Source organism: Acinonyx jubatus, chromosome B4 (assembly GCF_027475565.1).
Source record: "Acinonyx jubatus isolate Ajub_Pintada_27869175 chromosome B4, VMU_Ajub_asm_v1.0, whole genome shotgun sequence".
NCBI classification, from domain to species: domain Eukaryota; kingdom Metazoa; phylum Chordata; class Mammalia; order Carnivora; family Felidae; genus Acinonyx; species Acinonyx jubatus.
This window is the reverse complement of record NC_069387.1, coordinates 133,423,887-133,434,794: the sequence shown is the minus strand read 5'-3', so window position 1 is coordinate 133,434,794 and position 10,908 is coordinate 133,423,887. Positions and strand designations below refer to the sequence as shown.

General features: G+C 55.5%; 1 long non-coding RNA gene across 2 annotated transcripts; it reads left to right on the top strand.

Annotated features, from left to right (window-relative positions):
• On the top strand, positions 1-9,010 carry LOC113602698 (uncharacterized). 2 transcript variants are annotated; one of them, XR_003424179.2, is made up of 4 exons: positions 6-261; positions 6,347-6,445; positions 8,486-8,739; positions 8,925-9,010. It is a non-coding gene; the product is annotated as an uncharacterized LOC113602698 (long non-coding RNA). The 2 variants fall into 2 exon arrangements; XR_008300563.1 differs by having other exon boundaries at positions 1-261; positions 6,347-8,739.
• The last annotated feature ends 1,898 nt before the right edge of the window (positions 9,011-10,908 follow it).

Here is a 10,908-nt window from a genome sequence, read left to right as displayed (position 1 = left end):
AGCGGGGGAGGGTCAGAGGGAGGGAGACACAGAATCGGAAACAGGCTCCAGGCTCTGAGCCCTCAGCCCAGAGCCCGACGCGGGGCTCGAACTCACGGACCGCGAGATCGTGACCTGAGCTGAAGTCGGATGCTTCACCGACTGAGCCACCCAGGCGCCCCAGCGGAGGTCATCCTAAAAGGGAGAGAAAGGAACAACGCCAAGGACGGGGAGAAATGCAGTGACGCCCACGGAGGGCAGGCACTGAAGGTCATGAAGGAGGTGCCATGAAGGGCCTGAGCCGAGTGCGGCTGGGCAGGGGTGGGCGGGGCCAGTGGGCCAGAGAGGCCAGCCCTCAGGGTTGTGTCTGGTCAGATGCTCAGGATCGGGGGGGGGGCCCGTGAGCTGCGTGGGGCTTTGGGAGGGCTGGCTGCGGGACACAGGTGATTTCCTCGGGGGTCTGGAAAGAGCTGATGCTCGCGCTACATGGGCCCCTCCCCCACGTTGGCCCAGTTGAGACCAGAGCGGAGAGACTGTGAGGCTGAGTTACTGAGGCGGAGTCCCCTTGCAAGAAGGACCATGAGCTTGCAAGGCCAGGGGGTGGGGGCTGCCCACTTTGTCGATTTCCCTGGTCCCGACCGTTCAATTCTTCCTTCCATTCCACTGTCCTTCCTCTCTGTGCTACCGTTAGCCTGAGCTGTCTAGACATGGCCTCTGATGCCCGCAGCCCACGGCATCCTCACCTATAAAAAGGTCACTGTGGTTTCAGTAAGGGACACAGAGAGAAGTGTCACCTGGATGATGGCAGGCGGCGGTCTGGAGAGAGAGGAGATGCTTAGAAATCGCGCAGACAGGACTTGGCGAGGGGATGAGTGAGGAAGGGGGAGAGGAGCGTCAAGGAGGATGCCCAGGTTTCTGGAAGGTTCTTTCAAGGCAGGGGCTCTGCGGGGGAGCAGGGCTCAGCAGAATGAGGACCTTCGGTTTTAGAGACGTTGAACTGTCATGCTGGCAGTTGAGGATTGGAGGCTGGGCAGTGACACAGAACTGAGGGCCACCAGCGTGGAGATGGGAGGGGTGCCCCAGCAGGTGGCCTGAGGGCAGAGGGCAGCTGTCCTAGGTCAGCCCACAGGAACAGGCAGGGCACGGCATTTCAGGAAAGCCAGGGGTGAGCACTGCACAAGGTCATGGTGCTGAGACCTGGAGGGGAGGGAGGGGGGACACTGGGACTTCACAACTCAGGAGTGCAAGGTCACAGCTCGGCAGGGAGACCCACGAGTGGGCCAGCCACGTAGACAAGTCTTTCAAGTAGGGAGATGCGGGAGAGAAGAGAGGGCGGGACCTTCCGCGGGGTCGTTCGCCCAACTAAAGGTGATTACTTTTTATGGCTTTGTTCATTCATGCATGCGTTTGTTCACTCTGCCAATATTTACTGGGTGCTCACTGTGTGCCTAGCTGTTCTAGGTGCTGGGGACACTTCGCAGAAAAAGATGGGCCAGTCCCTGCCATCACGGACCATAAAATCCAGCGGGTGCTTGAGTTTTGTTGAGGTTGCAATTTGTACCATAAACACTCAATTCAATGATTTTTAGCAAACGTACGGAGTTGGGCAACCACCACAATCCAATTTTAGAACGTCTCCGTCCCCCGCAAGACCCCCCATGCCTGTTTACAGGAAGTCCCCATTCCTACTCCCAGCCCCTGACAACCGCTACCCTGCTTTCTCTTTCTATAGATTGGTCTTTTTCGGGCATTTCGTGTAAATGGAATCCTACAGCATGTGATGTTTAGCTTCCTGTCCTTGGCATGATGTGTTTGAGGTGACAGGATACCCCAGCGTTTCCCCCCTTTTGACTGCTGGGGTAGGGGTGGGTAGGGGTGGGTAGCTGATGGCCCTGGAGTTGTTTTTACTTTGTAACCACTGTAACGGTTCGTAGCCATTGTGAGTAACACTACTCACCGGCTCTGCATATCTGTGCACCGTCTTTATGTGGACAAAGGTTTTCGTTTCCCCTGGGTAGATATCTAGGAGTAGAGTGGCTGAATCACAGATAAATAAACTTTTTCGGAAGCTGCCAAACTGTTTTCCAAAGCACAGCGCGCCATTTAACGTCCCCGCCAGCGGTGCGTGTGGATTTATTTTTCTCCACGGCCGCGCCAATACCGACCGTCTTTTACAAACCTTTTGTAATGTTTATTGATTTTTGAGACAGAGAGAGGTAGAGCGTGAGCGGGGGAGGGGCAGAGAGAGAGGGAGACACAGAATCCGAAGCAGGCTCCAGGCTCCGAGCCATCAGCACAGATCCCGATGCAGGGCTCGAACTCACAAACCGCGAGATCGTGACCTGAGCCGAAGTCGGACGCTTAACAGACTGAGCCACCCAGGCGCCCCTTGACAGTCCTTTTACATCTGGCCATCTTTGTGGCTGGGAAGTGATGGGTCTCTGTGCCTTTGATTTGCGTTTCCCTGATGGCTAAGGATGTTGACCTCCTTTTCATGTGCTTATGGAACATTTGTATGTCTTCTTGAGAGAACCTGCAGTAAAGAGCTGAATTTTTCAGTTCTGGTAGGAGATGGTGACTTATCTCTAATTCCGCGGTGGAAGGTTTCACTGACTCTTCCATGAAGGCTTTACTGATAGCTCTTGTCTACACTGGTCTCCCCTTTCTCTTAGAATTTAAAGCACAAGTCAGATCGTATCTGAGGCCTCATGCCCTCCAAAGGAACTTCCCCTGGATCTTAGAATAAACTCACGCTCCTCACCCCTCTGGCCTTGTCTCCCACCGCCCTCCCATTTCTGCCCCTGCTCGTTTCGCAGCAGCCTCTGAGTGTGCCACACTCTTCCCTGCCCCAGGGCCTTGGCACTGGCGGGCCTCTCTACCTGGAATTCTCTTCCCCTCGCTCTTTGCAGGACTGGCTCCACGGTCTCTTTTCACCTTCTGTTTGCCCCAAAGCACTGATCACCGGCTAGGACAATCTTAGTCAGGTGTTCGCTTGCTTTTTTCTTTTCTCCCCCTTGCAAAGCCTTTGCGAGGGCCACTCCAGCATCCCCCCCGGCCCTGGCCCGGCGGCAGCAGGCATGGGATACGGGTCAGCTGGATGACTGACCGAAGGGGACGCAGGTGTCTGCTCCTTTGTGACTGTCCTCACCCTCCAGCCGTGTGGCTCCCGCTGCCCGGGACTTTGCCAGCCATCTCCAGGCGGAGACGAGGCACAGCTCGAGATCAGGGTGACATTCCATCCTCTGTGTCCTCGACGGTCACTTGGTGAAGCATTTTGGGACCGTGTTAGAGCAGCAGGTGCTGGGGGCACCGACAAGCCAGAGCAAGACCAGACGGGGTCCAAGGAATGGTTTAAAAGTTGAGGAAAGGTCCTCCCAAGAAAAGATTTAAGGGCAACGTGACGTATTCGAAGGGCTGTAAGGTGAAGAGTCCTATGTAATGGGCAGAGGGCAGAACGGGGAGCCGCGGGCGGAAGAAATGAGGGGGTAGGTGCTGGTTTGGCATAAGGGGGACCTTTCTGTTAGCACTGTCCAGCTCTGGGATGGCTCATCTTCTGAGGCAGTGAGCCCCCTGTCCCAGGGAGAGTCGCCCCTGGGTGTGGTGGAGGGGATACACCATGGAGAAGAAGGTTGGGACAGGTGGCTCGCTGGACCTTTCTGCCTCTGAGCCTCTAGGAATCCCCTAAGCCGAAGGGTGCGTGCCGCACCGTGCCAGCGTCCCGAGGTGGCCTAGAATTTTGATCTGGTGCTTCTGGAAAAGGGGAAAGAGCCACTTTGGGGGGGGGGGGAGGAAGGAGAGCAGCGTGCACGTGGCATCCCCAGAACCGGCCAGCAGGGAGAGGAAGAGCTTCCCTCCAAGGCCCTGAGAGTGACTTTGCTGCTCGCTCGCTGATTTGTGGGGCATCCCTCTCCCCTATAGCAGGTCTGCCCCACGAGGGCAGGGGCTTGTGTCATTCACCATGGCATCCCCGGTGCCCAGGACAGTGTCCAGCGTCTGGTTGGTGCTCAATAGACCTGAGTTCAAAGCCCAGTTCTGGAAGCCACCTCCCTGGGAGAATCCCTGCCCACGTTGCTCTCGGTTCCTTGACCTCTGAGTCTGTTTTCCTTGTTTCCTCAGTGTGGGTGGTGACAGGAGGGTGACAGTCATCCCTGCCGGCCAGGGGGTTGCTCTTCTGTTATTCTTAGTAGGTCTTTGTTGCCGGGCCCCGCCTTCCCCATTCCCACCGTCCCCTGGGCAAGGGAAACTTTAAAAAGTTTCCAGGTCCCGCCCACCGACTCTCGGAGAAGGTCACCCTGGCTAGTGGAGCCAGAATGTGGGCGAAGGTGAAGGCTGAGTCACGGCCACAAAAACTGAGGGGCATGTCATGGGGATACGATACCCCAGTTCTGGCCAGGAGGATGCTGTGTCTCACGCCCCAAGGCAAGGAAGCCCAAACAGAAAGGCTTTGAGAAAGAAAGGAAACAGGACTGTGAATGGAAAATTTCAACCGACCGCCACCCAGGAATCCCCTTGGCCTGGGGTTGTCTTTGGAGCATCAGTTGTCTTTGGAACATCAGTTCCCCACCGGCACCGGGGCCCCTGTCACTTGGCCTAGAGTGGCTTCCCCATGTGTAAATACAGGTGAGCCTCCAGGCATCCCCCCCACCCCCCAGCCATCCTTGCTCCGCAGTGTTTAGTCCCAGGGCCGCAGCAAACGCTGTGCCCACTGTGCCCACAACCTGGCGTCTTCTTTCGCTCCCACCTCGACCCGCTGAAATCCTGCCCCTTCCTGACGCCCAATTAAAACACCATGTCCTTAGGGGCATCCTACTCTTGCTTTCGGCTCAGGTCGATCTCATCTCATAGTTCTGGGTTCGAGCCCCGCGTTGGGCTCTGTGCTGACAGCTCGGAGCCTGGAGCCTGCTTCGGATTTCTGTGTCTCCCTCTCTCTCCGCTCTTCCCCTGCTCATGCTCTGTCTCTGTCTGTCTCTCTCTCCAAAATAAATAAAACATTAAAAATTAAAAAAAAAAAAATAAAAGAACAAGCTAATTTAAAAAGAGACAACATGTCCTTGAGGCTTCAAACCATCTTCTGATGCAGCATCTGCCCCCCTCCTCTGCCTGCAGGTGACATTTCAGGCCTCGGTGACCACGGCCTGGTGGTCAGCTGGGGTTGCACACTTCCCTCATCACAGGCTCAACCTCTCCCACAATGGCTCATCTTCTCTTTCTCCCCAGCTCGAATGTGCTCCGGTGGCCTCGCCCATTTTCATGTAACTCTACACGTACTTACCCACATGTCTCGTTGTCTCGTAGGTGCTTTTTCTGACCCTCCGTCTCCAGGGTCCAAAATGACTGCCCACTGAAAAAATATATTAGCGCCCCTTGGTATTGAGCCAGACGAGCTGACAACTCGGGTCCACGCAAAATCCTGCACCTGGACGCCCATAGGACCTTTACTCCCCATCGCCCAAACTTGGAAGCTACCAAGGTGTCCTTCAGGGGCCGAATGGATACACTGTGTTGCACGGAACGGAATTTTATCAGAGATAACAAGACGCGAGCTGCTGAGTCACAAAAAAGGCGTAGAGGCAACGTAAGCGCAAAAAAAAATCTATTCATCGAGGCGCTTGGGTGGCTCAGTCTGTTGAGCGTGTCTGACTCTTGATTTCCGCTCAGGTCATGATTTCACGGTTCATGAGATCATGAGAGCAAGCCCCACATCTGGCTCTGCACTGACAGCTCAGAGCCTGCTTGGGATTCTCTCTTCCTTCCTTCCTTCCTTCCTTCCTTCCTTCCTTCCTTCCTCTCTTTTTCTTTCTTTCTTTCTTTCTTTCTTTCTTTCTTTCTTTCTTTCTTTCTTTCTTTCTTTCTTTCTTTCTTTCTCTCTCTGCCTTTCCCCTGCTCTCTCTCTGTCTCTCTCTCAAAAGTAAACAAATCAACTTTTAAAAAGTCTATTCATTGAGGCACCTGGGTGGCTCAGTCGGTTGAGCATAGGACTCCTGATTTTGGTTCAGGTCAGCATCTCCCGGCTCATGGGTTCAAGCCCCACGCTGGGTGTTAGGCTTTGCGCTGATAGTGCAGAACCTGCTGGGGATTCTCTCTGCCCCTCCCCCGCTCTCTCTTAAAATAAATAAACTTAAAAAAAAAGTCTATTCATTAAGAAAAAAGAGGGGCAGCTGGGTGGCTCAGTCAGTTAAGCATCGACTTCGGCTGAGGTCATGATCTCACAGTTCAAGCGTTCGAGTCCCACGTCGGGCTCTGTGCGGACAGCTAGGAGCCTGGAGCCTGCTTCCGATTCTGTGTCTCCCTCGCTCTCTGCCCCTCCCCCATTCATGCCCTGTCCCTGTCTCTGTCTCTGTCTCTCTCGCTCTCTCTCTTGCTCCAGGGCCGTTGGCTGAATTTCCTACCATGCCCAGTGGGTGCAGTGAGAGGTTTCCACATCTGCACTGAGAGGGTTTGGGCAGCAAACAGTTCCTGAGCCGGGGTTAGGGGGCTGCGGGCTGCGGGGCACTGAGAGGCCTGGGTTGGGCCTAATGTGGGCAGGGCTCTCACACTCCCAAAGGCTGGGCAGAAATGGCAGGTCCAGGTCCCAGCATCACCCCCTCCCTTCCTTCAGCTAGGTTTGTCACTTCTCTGAACCTCGCTCTTCTCATCTGTAAATGGGGAGCACAATCCCTGCCCCACAGTTGGGAGGGTTAGATCCATGCATGTCTGGGCTGCTCCCTCCCATTAGGCATGGGCATGACCCCTGCCCCCAGGGCCCTTCTATCTGGTTGCAAAGGGAAGGCCCACGGACTTTTAAAAAAAAATGTCACGCCCGCAGTGTGACACATGAAGATATAGCAGGAGGGTTGCTGGAGACGACTTCTGGGTTCTCAGTGGTTTCCAAAGGGGGACAGGGCCATGTGAGAGGTCTTCTGGAAGCGTCCAGAGGAGGGCCTCCGAGGAAGCGTGTGCTCGTCTGAGAAGCGACGTCAGCCATCAGCCGGTGAGGAATAGCCAGCAAGAGCCAAAACAAGGAAGTGGGAGAGAGCACCACAGAACGAGTGTCCAGAGCAGCCTCCGACGTCTGACAGGCTCTGAGGCCAGTGCTCAGGGAGGCCCCCAGACCAGGAACACTGGCCAGTGACACGACCCCTGCTCTTCCTGAGCCGTCTGTGCTGGGAGACCCAGCAGGGTCTGGGGATGTGAAGGGCGTGGTTTGGGAGCCAGACAAGAGCTGCATGACCTTGGACAAGTCACTTTACCCCTTGAACCTCAATTTCCCCAAATGCAAAGTGGGGGTGGTTGTGAGTTGCAACATATACAGCACCGCCACGGGGCCTGTCACCACGGAAAGGGGTCATTTGGGTGGCAGCCATGATTATTATTGGGGGCTGGGAGAAGCCAGGGCCGGTTGAACCCCTTGGACCCTCCCCGGGTGCCCAGCCCGAGATGCATCCCTGCAGGTGCCCGGTGAAGGCTGACGGACCCACGACTGCACGAATGGGGGAGCGGTGGCTCTGTCCCCAGGCCCGGCCCCGGGGAGGGCCTGTCTCTGGGTGCCCTGTGGACCCACAGCAGGAAGGCCGTGACCCATAATTAACCAAGGCCCGGCTGGGCAGGCGGCCAGGCTCTCCCTGGTGCCCACGTGATACTCCGTCAGCCTCCATGAGCACACGTGCCGCAATCTGAAACCCAGCCACAGGCTGGAACCAGTTGCACAGAGAACCGAGTTGTCACAACAGGAAGGGCGTGTTTGGAGGCTGCCAGAGGGACAGTGGAGGGGGCCTGGGCCCTGTTCTCCCACACCCCGGGCCACCCAAGAGCTGCGAGGCCGCAGGTGCCTAGAACACGGCTACCGGGAGCGTGTCCTTGGCAGGGTGCTGGATTCAGCCCTGGCCAGCCATCCCTGACCTCGGCCTTCAATTGTGAGGATTGTTCGTGCTTTAGGAATCCGCGTGCCCTGCACCTCAGGCCAACAGCTCCACTCCTGCTGCCCTCACGACCTGCCCCTGCAACATGTCCTCCCGAGGCCTGCTTACCATCTTGGAGGATCTGCTCAAATTCTGCCCTTCGCAGGAGCCTCCAGGGCCCCCAGGGCCCTTGCTTGTCCCCCAGGGAGCCTTGTCCACAGCCCCCCACCCGGCAGGAGGCGCTCAGATGTAGATAACGTGTGTTCTTCATTCATGCCTTCCTTGGTCCCCGGTATTATGTGTCTGCTGTGTTAGAGGGAGAGGTGGCGTCAGCGTGGGTAAAGAGCGTTGGAGAAGGAGCCAGGAGCCCCAAGTTTGGGAAGGATCCGTGGCCCTGGGCCTTCCCTGGGCCTCTGCTTCCTCACCTTACAAGGAGTGTAGGACTCACCTGGCTGCCCTGTGGGGTCTTGGGGCTTTGATGTTCTATGGTCCCAGATGCTGTCCCCAGTCTCCCCACCCCCCCCCCCCAGCCAATCTCTCCCACCTGCCCCACTGCCAGCCCAGTACTGCTAATGTGAAACCGTCGCCCCCTCTGCCTGTTAACCTGCTGATCGCTTATCCTGATCTAGTGCGTGTCGTTCACGCACCTGGAGACGAAAAGGAATATTCTGAGCCTCTGCCACAAGGCGTTCACATTCGAAACCATTTGACCTTACCCTGGCAGCCTCTGGCTTGGATGTATCATCTGCTGCCCAAACCCAGAGAGAAGAGAAAGTTGCAGGCATGCACGGTCCACCCGCCGGGGGGGATTGCTTGAACCTCATATGGAGGGTCTTGGCCCTTCCCCACCTCCCACCTCCCCTGGGGCCGTTTGGATCGGAAGGTGGGTTCTGATGGGTTGTTCTCAGACTTGGTTGGAGGCTCCCACAGAGGGAGGAGGGGCGGGGGGGGGGGCAGGAGAGGAAGCGGGGGCAGGAGCAGAGGGCCCTGGGGGGGAGAATGCAGGCAGTAGGGTGGGGCAGCCTGTGAGAGCCGGTGCCGCATTCCGCATTCCTCATTCCTCCGCAGGTAACAGCCCGACAGCAAGGCCACCTCTCTGGGAACAACATCTACCCGACAGGAAATGCAGGAGTGGGAGAAGGAGCCAGCACGTCGCCTGCTCCCTCTCCCTTTCACAGACCAGCAGTGGATCTGGCCAGCAGGTGCATCATGGTATGGGCCAACACCGGCATCAGTCAAGCAGGTGCCCATGGCATTCTGGGCACCGCGTGAAGGGTTTTGCTTCTATCCCCGCATTTAATTCCTCAACGGCCATCCTGTTAGGTAGGGGTGAGCCATCGTCCCCCTGTCCAGATGAGGACATTGAGGCTGAGAAGTGAGGTGAGTTGCCCAAAGCTGTATCCCTAAAAGGATGCTGAAAAAAAGAAGTCTCTTAAAACAAAAACAGAGCAAAGCACAATACAAGGAATGAGGAACTTTTGAGCCTGTGACTGAGTCCCAGGCTCTCCTAATTGCTGGGGGGAAAAATTCTTCTTAGCAAAAGATTAAATGGCCTGTGTCACTCAGGCCTCTCCTCCTCCTTTCTTCTGACACGATGAGGTGACTGGGACCCAGTTACATATTATCCTGAGTGCGGTGTCCCTGGAAGCCTGACCTTCACTGCTGTCTCTTGTACTGCTGCCACGGTGGTGACATTATGCTGCGTAAAATCCTGGGCCCAAGTGCCCCGCCCACCCCAGTATGTCACAGATGGTGATTGAACACGTCAGCCACAGACACACAGACGCGGGTCCTGCCCGTTCAGTGGGACCTTTGGTAACAGCTGGTCTGGGGACCAAGAGCAGCCCTTGATGGCTCCCCACCGTCTTCTAGTTCTCTGTGTTTTTATCTGTGGCACTCTTTCCGTGAAATTTTACGTCTGGTGAAAAGCGGCGCTCTATGGGTGAGCATTTATTTTGTAACATAAGCATGGTATACAACTTCTTTTGTAAGTGTGAGTTTCTAGCATTCATCTGTTATAAAGCGATTCAATAAAAGCAGTGTCACTTTTGGGGTGCCTGGGTGGCTCCGTCAAAGCACCCCACTTCAGCTCAGGTCATGATCTCCCGGTTCGGTTCATGGGTTCAAGCCCTGCGTCGGGCTCTGTGCTGACAGCTCAGAGCCTGGAGCCTGCTTCGGATTCTGTCTCCCTCTCTCTCCGCCCCCTCCTCTGATTGTGCTCTCTCTCTCTCTCTCTCTCTCTCTCTTTCTCTCAAAAATAAACATTAAAATAAAAAGAGCAATGTCACTTTTTTGATGAACGCACATTCTGTGACCGCTGCAGCTTTTTTTTTTTTTTTTGATTAGCTTTGGTATCTAATTTCATTTGGCATCAAGGAAATCTGGAATCACAGAAATAGTTGCATATGGTAACTTTGTAAAACAAGAATTTGTTTTACAACCAGGAGACACCCTTCCATTTGGCTGATCCAGGAGCCTGCCAAGGGAAAGATGACGCTTTGGATTCAGCATGGCATCCCTCCCGGCACCCAGGACCTCTCATCCTGCTGCACTGCAGGAACTTAAAGAGGGAGGTCGGTGGGGCGCCTGGGTGGCGCAGTCGGTTAAGCGTCCGCCTTCGGCTCACATCACGATCTCGCAGTCCGGGAGTTCGAGCCCCGCGTCAGGCTCTGGGCTGATGGCTCAGAGCCTGGAGCCTGTTTCCCATTCTGTGTCTCCCTCTCTCTCTGCCCCTCCCCCGTTCATGCTCTGTCTCTGTCCCAAAAATAAATAAACGTTGAAAAAAAAAAAAGAGGGAGCTCGGGATGCGCGGCTGTGTTCGTTGCAGGGTACGATGTATCACATTAAGCCTGGGCATTGTTAGGTCTTGGTCCAGTTTCAAAACATTCACTTTATGTATTGATTTCCTTGTTGCCACTTGTTCCGTACTAAAGTACAAATGGCAACGTTGTAACCTTGAACACGCCCCACTGGCTTTTGCACGGAGTAAGAGTCAGAAGAACCCTCTGGGAATAGGAGGAGCTTGTGGAAGATGGGGTGATCCGGATGCAGG